The sequence below is a fragment of the Sus scrofa genome, chromosome 8 (assembly GCF_000003025.6).
Source record: "Sus scrofa isolate TJ Tabasco breed Duroc chromosome 8, Sscrofa11.1, whole genome shotgun sequence".
In the NCBI taxonomy this organism is placed as follows: domain Eukaryota; kingdom Metazoa; phylum Chordata; class Mammalia; order Artiodactyla; family Suidae; genus Sus; species Sus scrofa.
This window is the reverse complement of record NC_010450.4, coordinates 12,363,373-12,379,909: the sequence shown is the minus strand read 5'-3', so window position 1 is coordinate 12,379,909 and position 16,537 is coordinate 12,363,373. Positions and strand designations below refer to the sequence as shown.

The 16,537-nt window shown below is 44.8% G+C and overlaps 1 long non-coding RNA gene across 6 annotated transcripts in view; it reads left to right on the top strand.

The window, feature by feature from the left end:
* Positions 1-16,490, top strand: part of LOC100739688 — a 162,684-nt gene extending 146,194 nt beyond the window's left edge. For 3 of the 6 annotated variants that reach the window (XR_304761.3, XR_002346573.1, XR_002346572.1), the window contains 2 exons: positions 11,070-11,150; positions 13,544-16,490. This is a non-coding gene — a long non-coding RNA (uncharacterized LOC100739688). The other 3 variants (XR_002346570.1, XR_002346571.1, XR_001298193.2) reach the window with 3 other exon arrangements.

Here is a 16,537-nt window from a genome sequence, read left to right as displayed (position 1 = left end):
CTACACCAGGATCTGTTGAACTCCTGCGAGATGCCAGACCTTGGCCAAAAGCTGGGGGGACAAACATAACCAAGGCACGACCCCTACTCTGAAGGAGTGCATAGCTTCCAATTTCATAGGAGCAATAACAGGTTTAGAAAGCGAGAACGGCATTCATGCATGTAAAAGGGTTTTGTAAAGGTTGAAATAATCGGGATTAAGGTATTAGTATGATTTCTTGAGTTTTATAATAAGAATGCCTGCAGAACGACAGTCAGGACTGTCACTCTTCAAAGCTGTCAGGGGGCTGCTTTGATGGGATATTTTTCTGACAGGAATCTGACAGAAGTTGACGTGTCCTCAGAGCTTTTACTCTTGGAGATTCAGCCAAAAGAGGAATCCTTTATCTTAATTAGGTTTAAATATATCTTCTTTTGACCCTAATCAACCTCTAGTGCAGAGCTATGCATGTCTTAGTCCTCTTTTTTCTTTCTGTCTCTCTCTCTCTCTCTTTTTTTTTTTTTTGGTCTTCTTTTGATTGGCTTTTCTTAGCAACTTCTTTCAGCGAACAGCCCTTTAGAAAATGAGCAAGGGGGAGTTCCTGTCGTGGTGCAATGGAAATGAATCTGACTAGGAACCATGAGGTTGTGGGTTTGATCTGGCACTGCTGTGAGTTGTGGTGTAGGTTGCAGACAGGGCTCAGGTCTGGCATTACTGTGGCAGTGGCTGTGGCTGGCAGCTGTGGCTCTGATTCAGCCCCTAGCCTGGGAACCTCCATATGCTGAGGGTGTGGCCCTAAAAAAAAAAAGAAAGAAAGAAAAGAAAATGGACAAGGAATAGGGCATAGGAGAGAGAGAAGCAAAATTCTATGGACGTGCTTGGGTGGCCATTCTCCTCAGTGTGTTGAGTCCGTGATGCTCCGAGAGTGGTCCAGCTCTGAGAGTGGTCCACCGACCAGGCCATACCTGGGGTATATGGACGTTTCCAGGCTAGGGGTTGAACTGGAGCCACAGCTGCCGGCTTATACCACAGCCACAGCCACAGCAACTTGGGATCTGAGCTGAGTCTGTGAACGACACCATGGCTCACAGCAACATCAGATCCTTAACCCACTGAACGAGGCCAGGGATCGAACCTGCATCCTCATGGATACTAGTTGGGTTCGTTAACCGCTGAACCACGATGGGAACTCCAGTACTGACATTTTTGAAGAGCACAGGCCCCTTATTTGGTGGAAGACCCTTCAATTTGAGTTTGCCTAATGTTTTCTTACAAATAGATTTGCGAAGGGCCTTTGGGGCTGGAATACTACAGAGATAATGCTGGGTCCTTCTCAGTGCAGTAATTTATTTTCAAATACTGTTGCTCATCCACTAAGAGGAATGAAGGCTCCTTCCAGGGCTGGGCAGGGAAGTACAGAGAAGCTTGGAAGATCTTGGTGTTCAGAAAGCAGGACATGCGAAATGTTCCAGGAGCCAGGGGCTACCTCTGCTCAAATTTGGGAAGAAAGGAGCATTAAAAATAAGTCACAGTAATGGATCAATTACCCACTGAATAAAGTAAGTACCCATACTCAATCAATGGCAGAGAACTTCCTTAGAGTAAAATGTCAGCTGGTAAATGTAGAAAGGGACAAGGAAGAAATAATATATCCTAACTAACAGGTCTAAAGAAATAAATGTGAACTAATAAATATAGGAGTTAGAAAAATCACCTTTGTACAACCATGATAGTGATAATGGGTTCAGATAAGGCTCATCCATGGCTGTTAAAACTAGGGGGTAAAAGTTGAACCCAGAGCAGGATATTTACATAATCTCATAGTATCTCACCCCATTGTCTATTTTTTTTTTTTCTGTTCATGGCCACACCTGTGACATACGGAAGTTCCTGGCCCAGGCCTACATCCCAGCCACAGCAATGTGGAATCTGAGTCTCATCTGGGACCCATGCCCCAACTTGCCACAATGCCAAATCCTTAGCCCACTGGGCCAGGTCAGGAATAGAACCTGCATCCTCGCAGAGACAACGTTAGGTCCTTAACCCACTAAACCACAGTGGGAACTCCCCCATTGTCTAATATAACCAAATGGACAGGAATAACTTTATCTGAAATAACTTTAACACTGAAAGGGGCTAGCTTAAAATGAAGATTTCAGGCCTGCCGCGCCAGGCTCAATGAATCAGAATGTCTGAGATTAGGTCCCAGGAATCAGCTTTTTAATAAGCATATGACAAAGTCGTAACCACTGACTCAGTGCTTCTGATCTTGGGGTTGACGAGAACTCCACCCTTGTTGCTTCTTCTGTCCAGGGTGGGCCGGGAGGGGGCTGAGAGGTATCTGAATCACCAATTTCATTTCCTCTTGATTCTGATTTTGATCTGATCATTTCAGATCGGGGTGAAATGCTCTTTATTAATTGGGGACCTTGTGCTTGCTACAAAGCATCTTCCCTTTTTTTTGCCAACCCAGCAACGAAGAATTCAGGTTACTAAACATATAGTGTTTTACTTGTTATCCATGTGGTTTTAATTAAGTTTTAACTAATTCCCTTTATCTTGTCATGGCTATTATGACCCTCCCAGTCATGTCACATTAATATGTGAAAACAGCTCTCTGGCATGTCGGCCAAGGAACAAAGCCATTATGACCTGTCTTGCTAAATTAAAGTGGGGAGATTGATCAACTCGTATGTTGTTATCTTCTTTGATAATTGATGCCGAAGATGAGCAAAGGTACAAAGGAGACAAGGCATGGCAGCCTTGTCACCCCTGCTGCAGATCCAGTGTGCTGAAAGTATCACAGACTTTTTCCATTTACATACATCAAGAGAGAGGAAAAATGACACATTTTAGGGAAGCTATTGAATTGATCTCTTCCAACTCAAACTTTGAGGAGCCTTTAGGGCTCTATAGCGACCATGTTTTCCCTGAGACAATACAAGGAAACAATATAAAACGTTGTAAAATAATATAAACACAAACTATTATAAAAGAAAAGAAAGATAAACAAAGGGAAATGCACGCAAATAAAAGGAAATGGCTGTTTATTGATAAGAATGAAAAGGAAACTTACCTGGGAAAATCTGCGCATTCGAGTTACTGCAGTCGGAAACTATGTTTGGGGGAAAGCCGAACAAGGTAGCTTGGAAAGGACAGTGAATATTCCTGTGACTGCTCTAAACAAATGCTGACCACCCTGGATGTGTCTAATGCAAGCACTTTCGAAGCCTCTTGCTGTGCTGACCCTCTCTCGGCCTCACAGGACAGGACCTCTAAGCCTCATTAAATCCTTCCGCTGATGGATATTTTGGTGCTTACTCACCAAGTGGCTTGTGTGTGCAGTTTAAGAGATCCTTAATTTAAAAAATTCTCATTGATCAATCTTTATATGTAGCTGTCTTTAATTGAGCACCCGTGATGAGCCATGCACCATGCTGAGTCCTGTACCCCACACTAACCTACTTCGAATAGTAAACCTGGAAGGTAAGGATCACTGTCCCTCCGTGACCGAGAGACCCAGCTCATGGACGTTAATAACTTGCTCGGTTTGTCAGAGGTTGCGTAAGGACTGGAACCTAGATCTCTGATGTCCAAACCCATGGTGGCCCATCCTCGTGCAAGAGTGATGCGCCTCAGTCATGCTGTCAGCTTCTCTGTTCTGGCTTTTTTGATCACCCTTTCTCTCTGTGAGCAGGACTTTATTCTGTGATCCGTGCACCAGGTCAGCCACGAGTCCTCCCCATGATGCTCCTGTGGCTCATTTATTTTCTTTATCATAACCAACATCACGCCTTCTTAATACGACACATTTAATGTTCCCATTCACCACTAGATTGTAAGCTCCTTGATGGCAGGAGCTGTATCTCTTTCGGTCTCAACTATATGTGTTGTAGCTCATGGCACATAGAAGATGCCCAGTGAACAATGAATAAGCAAGTGGATGAGTGTCGTACTAAACTCTTCCCTGCATTCCTGTCCAAGTGCAGAGTCTATTCTTCAGACTTGAGATCGATCCCTCGTACCCATTACGCCTTTTCTTTCTCTCCTATCTTTTAGTTCCATCAGAACATGTAGCACATGGAAGAGCCAAGGTTCAAGTGCAGGTTTTTCTTATTTTGGGGTTTCCATCCTTTTCTTTATCCTGTAGTGTGTTTACAAGTGTGGGAGGCTTCTGGCCGGGGTGCCTCTCAAACCATCAGATGGTTTTCCTTTTGTTTCTTATTTTCTATCCCCAACACTGATTTTTAACTGGCTGCCACACCATAGCTGGAAAGTGCCACCCTTGAATGTCCTGCTTACTCAGCTGAAAGTGGCAGCTGTTCCAATAAGCAATTTGATGTTCCGCACCTGAGATTGGCTCCCTCCTTCCAGCAAGACTGCAAGCTCAACAGAATGAAGGAAAGCGTGAAAAAGTTGCCTAGCCTGTATCTTTCAATGCAGCGAGGAGAGCAGCACAGGTTGAGGAAGGATATTTGCCTCCTGGGCAAGAAGAAATGGCTCCCACATGTACAGTTTCACTTGAACTTCTTTTGACGCAGTGCTAGGAATTAAAAATGATTTGTTTATCAAAGGCTATGAAAAAAGACTGTCTAAGAGATGGATTTGTTATGATCCCTATTGACTGTCTCAAGTGGTATACTGGCATATGTGGTTTTCCCTCCAACAAAGCCCCAGTTTGTTGTGTCTGCCAATTTCTGTGGTGTAAATACTCCCATGGTGGCTAATTTCAAGCTAGCAACACGACGTCTTGAACATATAATAGAGAGGTGGTGCACAGGACTGGCTCCCCTAAACCATGACAAACTAACGGAGCACACCATAGTCTCTTGATCCCATTGTCTCCTACATGGACACAGAATGGTTGTTTAGGGCCTGAGCCAGTCCTGAAATTTCCTGTGGCGGGTAACAGTGGATGGTGAGGCAAAGGGCCAAGCTAGTGCCTATGGCAGGCAGACAAGGCCCATGAGTTAAAGGACTAAGGCAAACATCCCTTCTGGTGGACCTGGGTGGGCAGTGCATTGGAAGTTAAGGTTAGGTTCCCAGATCCAAAACTTTACCCCAGAGACAGATGGATTTAGAGTAGAAACACTGGTGACGCCACTGGCCATCTGGTCAACCTTGGACACATTACTGAAACTCTTCATGCTTTAGTTTCTTTAGCTCTAAAATAAGGATATGTAATAATAGCTCTTACCTATTGGGTTATTGTGATGATGGATTATTATAATATATGTAAAGCGCTTAGTATGGTGCCTGGCACAGAACAAGTGCTCGATATTCTATTAAAGGACTTCTCTTGAGGTTCACAATATAGAAGCTATTAAAATTTGGCTAGAGTGAGTAAGAATGAGAGGGTCTCAAACACCAGGAGGTGTTTGCAGTTCACTTCAGGGGCTGACAGTGGGTCTGTGTGGATCCACTAGAGGTGGCTTGTTCGGTTGGTGAGAAAAAGCATCACAACATTTTTTTTCCTGATTATTGGCAGCATTTTTTCTTTTGTTAAAAAAACCTCATTCTTCCCTTTGTGACAGATTGTGCAAAAAAAATCTTTACAGTGGATTTGAGATGGCTCATGAAAAACCAAAGCGTGCATTCTCATGTTGAAATCATGTTTAAGTTGTGGTTAGAAATGGAATACATAGAGTGACGAAGAAGAGGTGAGAAAATTACTGCACTAGAACCTAAAATCTAGTTCTGAGCTTCCTGGTGATTGAGAGAGGAAGCATCTATGTAGGTATGTAACACATTATGTAGCTTTCATTAGGCGGGGAGTACTTCCCACAAGAGACTCTTTTCTGTTTCTTTATTTCTGTTTTTGTCAAATTTCAATAGATTGCTTTAGCATGAAGAGCCTGAAGTACCATGGCCATCAGTCTTTCTGATTTTCAGAGTCTGTAAACCTGAGAAAAGCAACCACTGAGAATTTATTGTGCCTCTTCTGTGAAGTACATTGCATCCTTCTAGTAGGCCTTGGCTTTTGCTCCTGCCCCCAATCTATTCTTCAAACAGCATAAACGGTGATCTTAGACATCAAGTTGTACTATGTCATTTTGCAGCTTAAACTCAGAATGCCCTGGGAATCGAACCGAACTCCTTACAGTGGACCACGTTGCCTTGTATGATCTGGCTCCAACATCATCCCTGTGTCTGTCCTGCTCGTGACCCTGTAGTTCCATGGCGTCCTCTTTTCTGCCTCAGGGCCTTTGCACGTAAACTTCCCTCAGCCTGGAATGATCTTTCCCCCTCTTCACAGAAAGGGCTCCTTCTCTCCCTACCCGTTGCCTCCTCAGCCTTCCGTGGTGGCACTTTCCAAAGCAGATTTCATCCTCGTTTGTCTCCCTCTCAGTTTCTTTTTGGCTTCTCTAGCTGGCATTGGAATGAGCTATATTTGGTAAGATAAGATCATAAAATAACTTTATTTTTCACCTACCACAGCTTCAAACCTGCTTGGGTAGGATTTGCCAAGGATGATATTGCAAGCAGATTCCATGGCTTTTATGATAATTTTCGTGTCTTAAAATCATCTTGTTTTTAGATAGGAAATGGTCCTATCCAATTTAATGTCAAAACTTCAGTTCCTCATCCAATTTAAGAAGAGTTCCGTTCTTCTAGGCTCAAGCTTGACCTAAGGTGCTATTGAGCCGAAGTAGGAGGGAGCATTGCTGTCTGATTTTCCATTTTGCGCCGTCTTCCTCACTTCCCACCCTACTTCTACTGCATGGTGGGGGTCGGGCTGAAGGGGAGGATGAGGAAGGAATGAGAGGCATAAGAGATCTTCTTGGATAACTGGGGCTGTTAGTATTTCTCTCTCAACGGTCAAGGGTGGGGAAAAATTGCTGGTTCTTCCTCTGGACAAGACCTCCCACTGGAAGCCTCCACCCTGCCGTCCTCTGTTCTAGGTGCGCTGCTGTGAACTGTGGCCCCAAAGGTCCTTCCAGATGCTTTATTTCACAAAACCTCTGTCTGCTAGGGTGGGCTCACTCCACTGGGCCTCCTTCTGAGAGGACTAAAGCCAGGTGGTTCTGTACGGTGCCCACTCTGCCCACTGGGAATGTCGGGCATCTTGCCCATGACACTCCAGAAGGACGGGAGCCTCTCTTTGCTCTGCCCTCACAGGCAGCTCCAACCAGCCTCTCCCCACTGGACTCCTTCTCTGGTCTCTGCGCAGTGGGATACTGGAAACCTCCCCCAGGGCTCTGCCATCGCTCTGCTCTGTGCCATGGCAGCCCCGGGGAGCAGAGAGCCCTGCCACCACCCAGCTGCATCTCCACTCCCACTCACCAGGCTGAGGGCACAGGTGGGACTGTGGTCACCAGTCCAAAGACTGGCTTGGCTGCCTCTTAGGGAATAGTGACTGGCTGTCTACCCCTAGTACCTTCTGTTAGAGTTTGCTCGGGTGTGGACTGTGTTTTCTTTTTTTTTTTAAATTTTCCCACTGTACAGCAAGGGGGTCAGGTTATCCTTACATGTATACATTACAATTACATTTTTCCCCCAGCCTTTCTTCTGTTGCAACATGAGTATCTAGACAAAGTTCTCAATGCTACTCAGCAGGATCTCCTTGTAAATCTATTCTAAGTTGTGTCTGATAAGCCCAAGCTCCCGATCCCTCCCACTCCCTCCCCCTCCCATCAGGCAGCCACAAGTCCCTTCTCCAAGTCCATGATTTTCTTTTCTGAGGAGATGTTCATTTGTGCTGGATATTAGATTCCAGTTATAAGTGATATCATATGGTATTTGTCTTTGTCTTTCTGGCTCATTTCACTCAGTATGAGATTCTCTAGTTCCATCCATGTTGCTGCAAATGGCATTATGTCATTCTTTTTTATGGCTGAGTAGTATTCCATTGTGTATATATACCAATCATCTGTCGATGGACATTTGGGTTGTTTCCATGTCCTGGCTATTGTGAATAGTGCTGCAATGAACATGCGGGTGCATGTGTCTCTTTTAAGTAGAGTTTTGTCCGGATAGATGCCCAAGAGTGGGATTGTGGGGTCATATGGAAGTTCTATGTATAGATTTCTAAGGTATCTCCAAACTGTTCTCCATGGACTGTGTTTTCTTTCTCACCTATTCTTCTCAGCTCTGGGGCTTTAACCCAAGTTCTAAGACAACACAAAATTTCCATTTGATATTTTACTCCATTCTGTTTAACTATTTATTTCCTTATTGATTATTCATTTATTTACTTCCAAGAAGAGCTCAGCAAGAGAGTGCTGCGCTGCCAGGTGTAGGAGTGGCCAATTAAAGCATCAAGGAGGCAAAAGGAAAGAAACAGGGGGGCCTTCCACGATGGCATTAGCAAGAGGCTGAACCAGGAGAAAGCGGTGGCCTCCATCGGGGTGTGGGTCCTGGAGGCAGGTCAGGTAGATGAGCAGAGATGGGGGTGTTGCCTGGTTGTTGAGGGAATTTTGAATAAAAGGCTCCAGCAGTTTTATGGACTCTGGGGTCTGGGGGAAGGTGAGGAGGAAGAGGAGGGCTGAAAGGGGAAATATACTAGTACCAAGAGTATTGTCTTCAAAGTTTCTTCTCCCTCATAAGGAGGCCTTGGCAGAGGTGCTGGAAGACCCGTGCCCATGGTCTCGGATAGAGACTTAAGAATGAAGGTGCCAGTTAGGGATGAACACGTGGGAAGAGTGTGACCAACCAGGAGAATCTGAGCCTGCAATGGACTGGCTGAACTGTGCCTGCAGTGGGGAGGGCCAGCTGGACACATGGACCCTCTTGTGATCTGTCAAAGATGATGCCTAAATCATACATAATGTCTCACAGGGCAGCCCAGGCTCAGCCTCCAAGAGCCGTTTATTCTTATTAGAGGAAAGAAAGATTACTGTGCTTGAAAGGGCAGCAAAGACTGCAGAGGTGGGCATGGCTTGAGTTAGCGGGTCTGTTCTGGAAGGAACTCAGCAAATGCCATTTGGCTCTTAAACTTGGCATCAGACTCACCCACACCTACTAGAGCGTCTGCTCTGATAACCCCCCTTTCCCCAGCGGACACGCAGAGCCTGCAAATGTCCACTGGCCATGCCTGCTCTCAGCTCCCCACCAGCCCTGAACACAGAGGAAAAGCAGACAGTGGTATTTGGAGACCCAAGTCCTGAATCTCATTTAGTCAACTCCTTTTTCTGGTGTGGGCATTTTACTCCCTGGGGCTATAGATCCGTGCTTATATATTTTTTTCTCCAAATCACTTTTACTCTCTTTCATCCTTTGTCCCTGCTTCATGCTTATACTGGATTTGAAGCTTCTGTTTAGTGAATAGGGATGAGCATATATTCAGGTTTGTACAAATGCCGAAAGAAGGGAGATGTGCAAATGCACGGCAGTCATCGCTGCATTCTGGAAACCTTTGATCCACACATTTTTTGGCTCGCAACCCCCTCATACAGGACTGTGGAGTGGGGTGGATTTGGGTTCATTGTTTCTTAAGCATTTAGCTACTTGAAGACATTTCAGGTAAAACCACAGAATTGTGGAATTGCAGAGTCAGAGAAGACCTTTTATTTATTGATTTATCTTATTGATAAGTATAGTTAATTTACAATGTATAGCCTGGTGTATAGCCAAGTGATTCAGTTTATCCATAGAGTTTGTATCTGCCAATCCCAAATGTCTCATTTATCCCTCTCCTTCCCCTGTGTGGTAACCACATGTTCATCCTCCATGACAGAAGACCTTTTAACGTCTACTTTATCTTAAAGGCAAAATGTATCTCTTGGGGAGATGAGTTTATAGGAAAATTCTTTGATAGGCCTTTTCATTGCAGAAGGCAAGCGTTTCTTTCTGCTTCCCAACCCCCTCCTGGGCACACACTGGGTAAAAATAAGAACCACAGAGACCCCAATATACAGTAGAAGGCAGAAGTTTGCATATCCAGTTGAAGTCAAGACAAGTATTTATCAGGGGCCCAGGCAGGTGGTGTAGGGGTGTTGGAGGGACACGAGTGACTCTGTGGGGGGCTGGGGCAAAGGAAGGAGCCACCAAGCCAGAAGGCTTTCTTTTTTTGGCAGGGAATGGACAATGTCTTTCCAGGGGTGGGGGTGGGGCAGGATGTGTGTGGATACCCGATTTTTAATTTGAAGCTGCTTTCTTCTCAATCCCCAAAACTTTCCTCCTCTGCAACCCTCTGAACTTCAGTAGAGCAGGCAACACCCAGAGGAAACGTAGACGGTGGTATGTGGGGACCCAAATCCTGAATCTCATTTTGTCTTGTGTTGGTTTTAGTCTGGGGAATAAACGTGGCGTGGAGAACTGTAAGCCGGAGGGTCCATGTGGCTCATGACGCAGCCAAGAGCATGAAACTGGTACGAAGGCGGACGTGAAAGAGGCCAACACCAGTAACATTTCATGTATGAGAAAAATGTGCCCCCTGAAGCGGCGTTGGAAGAATGTGATTTTGAGTTCACCTTAGCTATGAATCCCATCTTTGAAAAACCCATACATCAGATGAAATTTTTTTTTTTTTTGGGGGGGGGGGTGCACTTGCAGCATATGGAGGTTCCCAGGCTAGGGGTCGATTCAGAGCTACAGCTGCAAGTCTTTGACCTACACCCACAGCTCTCTGCAAGGCCAGATCCTTAACCCGCCAAGGGAGGCCAGGGGTCAAAACCCACATCCTCATGGATACTCATCGAGTTTGTAACCTGCTGAGCCACAACGGGAACTCCCTGAAATGCTTTCTTGGTTATCATCCAAATTGTTGACACAGAGCAGCAACAGGCCTGGAAGAGGCTGCTGTTCATGGGGCTGTAACTCCAGGGGCCGCCTTTAGAGCTCTGCAGCTACGTGCCAGTCAGGATTCTTGGGTCTCAGCAATCAACGAGTTACAAACCGTCCAAGGAGGCCCTCGCCTCTCCAATTTCCGCAGAAGGACATTTTGATGTGTTTTGTCAGATGTATCTGGAAACTGGATCATCCCATGTCTGATGGGTTTCCTTTCCTTTCTCAACTGGGAACATCATTTGAGATGGGACTCGATCAATCAGATGTGACTGATTTTTCATAAACAGGCTGCCTCCCTTTGGCTGTATCTGGTGTGCTGAATGATCACAAACCTGTTTTCTAATAGATTGCTTGTCTGTCAGGGCTGGAAGCGACTGCCGTGATGGATCATCTAATCCCACAGCCTCATTCTGCAGAGGACCCCGAGCCTCGACTTGGCCAAGGTCACACAGCTGGTAAAACGCAGGGGATTGAATTTAGGTTGTGATAAACATCTCCTTCCCCAGTTTTCTACGACATGCTTTTTGGGTAGGGAATGGGGGGAATGCATATTTTCTTTGTAGCTCAACTGAAGTCTTTTTATTTTAGCTTTAAAATGTGCTTATATTCATACCAACTAGAGGGAGAACATCTCTAAGAACAGGTACACTTTAATGATCTATACCAGAGGCCATCACAAAGAATTACTAGTTCCAAATTCCCCTAAGAACAGGTCTGTTATCATTTGTAACACAGTCCCTCTTTGCACCCCACACCAAAGAACTCAGCAGAAAACATTCAGTCCTGTGTATTTATATTCTACTAAAATGATGTAAGATTTTACTTCCAAGTGACTGGAACTCTTGAGTTTGGCCATGATGAACAGGGTCTTTTCAGATCAATATTTCTGCTGAGAACTAAAAAAGCAAACAGACAGCTCGAAGAAGGCACCAGAGGGGCTCCCAAGGCGGGGAGAGGGCCTATGAGAAGGGAGACCCAGAGATGTGAGTGGCTTTTGGGAGTGGCTGTCACCTCATCCCAGTGAAGCTGAGACATGAGTGGGGCTTTGACAGTCCGAGGGGCTGTAGGCTTTGGGGGGAATCCCATAGGGCCACAATGGGGCTGCTTTTCCTCCTTCAGGGGGCACTGGACAATGTCTGGAGACATTTTTGGTTGTCACAACGGAGTAGGGCATGAGTAGATGCGTACCCTCTGGTGGGTAGAGGCCAAGGATGCTGCTAAACATTGTGCCATGCACACACAGCATCCCCATGACAAAGAACGATCTAGTCTACAATATCTATGGTGCAGGTTGAGAAACCCCACCAAGAAATTCATACCAAGAGTGAAGGAGAATGGGAAACAAACCAGCCCTCACAAAGACTGAAGCCCAGCTTCAAATCACCCAAATCTCTGAAAATCTCTGGCTGGATTTTCAGCCTAAGTTCCTGACTGAAGCAAATGCACATCCTTCCTGGAGCAGAATAACAGTATCCAGAACTTCATATTACACACCAAATACTACACATAGTGGGGGGGAAATATGTCAAAGTCAAGGATTCTGTGTCTTGCGTTGTCCAATGATAAAATGCTCATTTACCTTAGACTTTAATCAATTAGGGATTCACGTGGTAATCTTTAGAGTAACTACTGAAATGATATTGCTATGTATAATACATAAAATATATTATAAATTATATTTGTTAAATTACATGCACTTAGAATATATACTATATATTGTACATACATAAATATACATATTTAACAAGAGAGGAAACCGAACACTTAATCTATCTCAAAGGAGACAGGAATTAAAAGAAATAGAAAAACAAAACAACAGCGTGGTAGAATCAACGCCAATATATCAGAAATGCATTAAACAAAATCCACTATTCCTGTTAGAAGGCAAAGATGATCAAACTGAGTAAAAGAAACAAAAGACTGATTCATTTCAAAGCTGCTGATGCTGAGCAGCAAACTGTCACAGAAGAACACGATTTAAAATGGCTAATATTAAAATGCATGATTTCTCTTTAAGCCCTTTACGTCTGTTTTGCCATTTAACACTTTGAGATTGATTTCATTATTTTCATACATCTGTTTTGCCATTTAACACTTTGAGATTGATTCCATTATTTTCATCTTCTTATAGATGAGGAAACCGTGACACACATGCTTAATGTCGCAGGGCTGATACATGGCGGCATGAGGCCTTCTGACCCCAGGACTCAAGTGCTTCACAAACTACAAAAGCAACTGAGATATTAGGACTATCCTTTTTTTTGCGGCATTTCTGAGAGAGTCTCAACTTATGGTATCTTGTCCCCCAAGGAACTAAACTATATTTTTCAGAACATAGTCCCTTATTATGTTGTTCAGATAATACATAATACCGCTTATGGTCCTTACACTTAAAAAAAATTAACAGCTTATTACACTCAAATCTACAGCCCTGCTGCTCTGGGACAGACTTAGCTGATCTTGGCTGGACTCAGTCATGGATCTGCAGTCAGCAGGAGGTTCAGCTGGCGACTCCAGTCTAGCGTGGCCTCAGTTAGGATACCTCTTGTCTGACTCTTCAGTGGAGCAGAATAGCTCAGCCCCACTCTCCTGGAGCAGGCTGGGACCCAGGAAAGCAAGTGGAAGCACCCAAGGCCTCTTGAGACAGATTCAGACTGGGCACATCTTATTTCCACTGCACTTTGTTGGCCAAAACAAGTCACAAGGCCAGCCCAGTTTCGAGGGCGGGGAAAGAGACTCTACCTTTTTAGAAGAGATGTTAAAATTTCACATCTCTGAGAATATATTTATATGTAGGGGAGAAAAACAAATACTTTTTTTTTTTTTGGCTTTTTAGGGCCACACCCATGGCGTATGGTTTTCACATGGAATCGGAGCTGCAGTTGCCGGCCTATGCCACAGCCACAGCAAGGTAGGATCTGAGCCAAGTCTTTGACCTACACCACATCTCACGGCAATTCCAGATCCCTGGACCCACTGAGTGAGGCCAGGGATTGAACACGCACCCTTATGGATACTAGTTGGATCACAACGGAACTCCCTGAAAAATCAAGGTCTTTAAAGCAATTCATCAACCCCACCAACATCTTGGCATAAGAAAATTGATTCTGTAAGTCAAAAGAACTTATAACATGGTATATTGGGAGGATGGCAGGGCTTGGTAAGTGGTAGCAACGCAGCTGGTAGATTTTTCTTTGTTGTGTCCTTGTCCTTACGCTCTTTTAGCCACATTTTCATTCAGGATTCTTGGGTTGGAAGCAACAGAAATGGACTCTTTTGGCCTTAAGCAAAAAGAAAATTTGTTGAAAGGGCATGGAGGAGTTCATAGGATTGACTAGAAGTTTGGAGAAGTAGGCTCAGGAGTCAAGGCATTTATAGAGGAGGGTAGGGTAGAGAGGTGATAAAAATAATGCAACGGTCTTATTTGGAAATTGTACTGGAATGTAAGAGTTTCATCTTTCCTCCTCCCTCCCTCTCTCTCTCTTTCTGCCACTTCATTCGAGATTCCAATTTCAGCGAAGGAGCATCCAATTGGCCTGTCTTGGTCAGATTCCCACCACCCCCATGGTTAGGGGAACACAGCATATTCGAAATGGCATTCCCACGAGGTACATTCCATGGAAAAGTAATACCACAAAGAAAATATGGACACAGTTATCAAAGGAAGATAAAACAGGTGCTGGGTAGCCAACAATAGCCTATTTCCACTATATCCTTTAAAAAAAATCCCAGTAACTCTTCTATGATTACTGATTTTTCAGGAGAGAAATTTAACGATGGAAGAGTGTATACATAGTGATGAAAAGAATGGGAGGATTTATAAGATACAAGTCATTTTCTTTGAGTTGTGGGTCAATGGTTGGGTCCATTTTTCTTCTGTTGTTTTTTCCTATAGAGCACATTTATAACCTTTTAAAAGTAAACTATGTTTTCTACTTTAAGATGAGTGAAATGAGGGGGGAGTGTCCTTTTGACTGGGGACATAGTCACTAGTTACTCTATGTTAATAACAGAAGCATACATTCCTCTCGAGGGGCAACAGTGTTCTTTTACATTAAACTCTCAACAGAAACCAAAAGAACCACCACCAAAAAAATCCCACCCAGTTTGGAAAGGACTTGTGCTTGTGGGTCGGGGGCAGAAGGAAGCAATTTCCCTCCATTTTCTGCCTGAGCAGGCCTTTTGCACTTTGATATTCGTTTCACTAATAAGGTGTTTCATTATTTCTCCCACAAAAAGAGCTGGTGCTGTTATGAGATGCTGTTGAAGACTCTGGTTTGCCCAGATGTGCCGCAGTGAAAACAGCCTTTCTCTGACGTGCATGACTTGTGAGGATGATGGGACCTGTGGGAAGAGGGGATCCTTTTTCAGAGTTTGGAAAGAGAGACAAAATAACGCCATCTGCCCTGCATGGCTGACAGAAACACATTCTTCCCTAATCAGTGGGTCACTCACTTCCGCACTATGTTGCAGGGAAGCATCATCTGATTCCAAGCCTAAGGCTGGGTCATCCGCGGCACTGACTTCTCCCGACCCTTCTCCGAGCTTCCTGTGCCAGTTTTCATCATCAAATTTCTCTGCTCCCTTAGACCAGCGGAAAAGAAGTTATGAGCTCTCTCCATCATTCGCCGGTCTCTTCGGCCCTTCCTCCTTTGAAGTTTTCTTATTCGGGGTCTTTTTTCGCTTCTTCTCCATGTTTCATCCTCTCTCACTGTAACCTTTTTATCTCTGGAGAGTTCTCTCTGTGCCTCTGGGCCCTTCTCTTTCTAGTTGGTTCTCAGAACCCATTCTGGGATTCTATTTCAGTCCATCCGTCTCTCCAACAGACCACGGGTGAAACCAGGGCCGGTAATCAGTCCCAGCTGCTGGAGGCGTCCGCTCTGGGTCGGCCCCACGTTTGTGGGCTGATGTTTTGCTTCCCATAATGCTCTGGGAGTACTGCTGCTCAGAGCTTGGCTTGTGCTTTTTCTTCTCCTGCCAAGGGGCCCTGCTTCCAAAACCCAGATTAGAAAACATGGGACGTTAAAAAAAAAAAAAAAAAGAATTTGTCCTATTTCGCATTTCCTTTTCCAACAGCAGAGTTCTTACACTTTGATAATTTCAGAGTGAGAACACAAATTAAGCGGATCGGAGGGGAAGGGCTCGTTGGAGAGAAACCCTCTGTCCTTTGAGCCGTCTTGCTGCACCCTGTACGCCTTCCTAGCTCTTCTCGCTCTGTTTACGCCACCACGCGTCACCCTCCAGCTAGAAGGCTTTGGAGGACAGGGACTCCGTCTCCCAGGTCCATGCATAGAGTAAGGATCCATATGAAGATTTTTTCTGTCTGAAGATTTTTCTTCAGGCAGAGCCCCCCCCCCCCCCCCGAATGTGTCCTGAGACCGTAGCTGGTTTCAACTGAGTCCAGCTGAGAGGAGCCACGCTGAGGGGGAGGCAAGCAGAGGACAATGCAGGATAGGAGGAGGAGGGCAGCAGCATGTGGCCCGCAGAAGTCAGGACTAGAAGGAAAGCTGCTGAAATAGAACCAGAGCGAGAGTCCCATTAGTCCTCCCATCTTGGACAACGTGGTCATTTCCTTCAAATCTCCCCATTCTCAGGGACAGAAAAAAATGGTAACGACAATGATAATAGTAGCTAATAACTGATACTGATCTCACCTTGCAGGAACTGTTCTAAATGCTTTATACTTACTAACCCATGTTGTCTTCACAATATTATTTATTTATTTACAACCCGCAGTTGCAGCATATGGAAGTTTCTGGGCTAGGGATTGAATTGGAGTTGCAGCTGAGGCTTATGCAACAGCCATGGCGACACCAGATCTGAGCTGCAT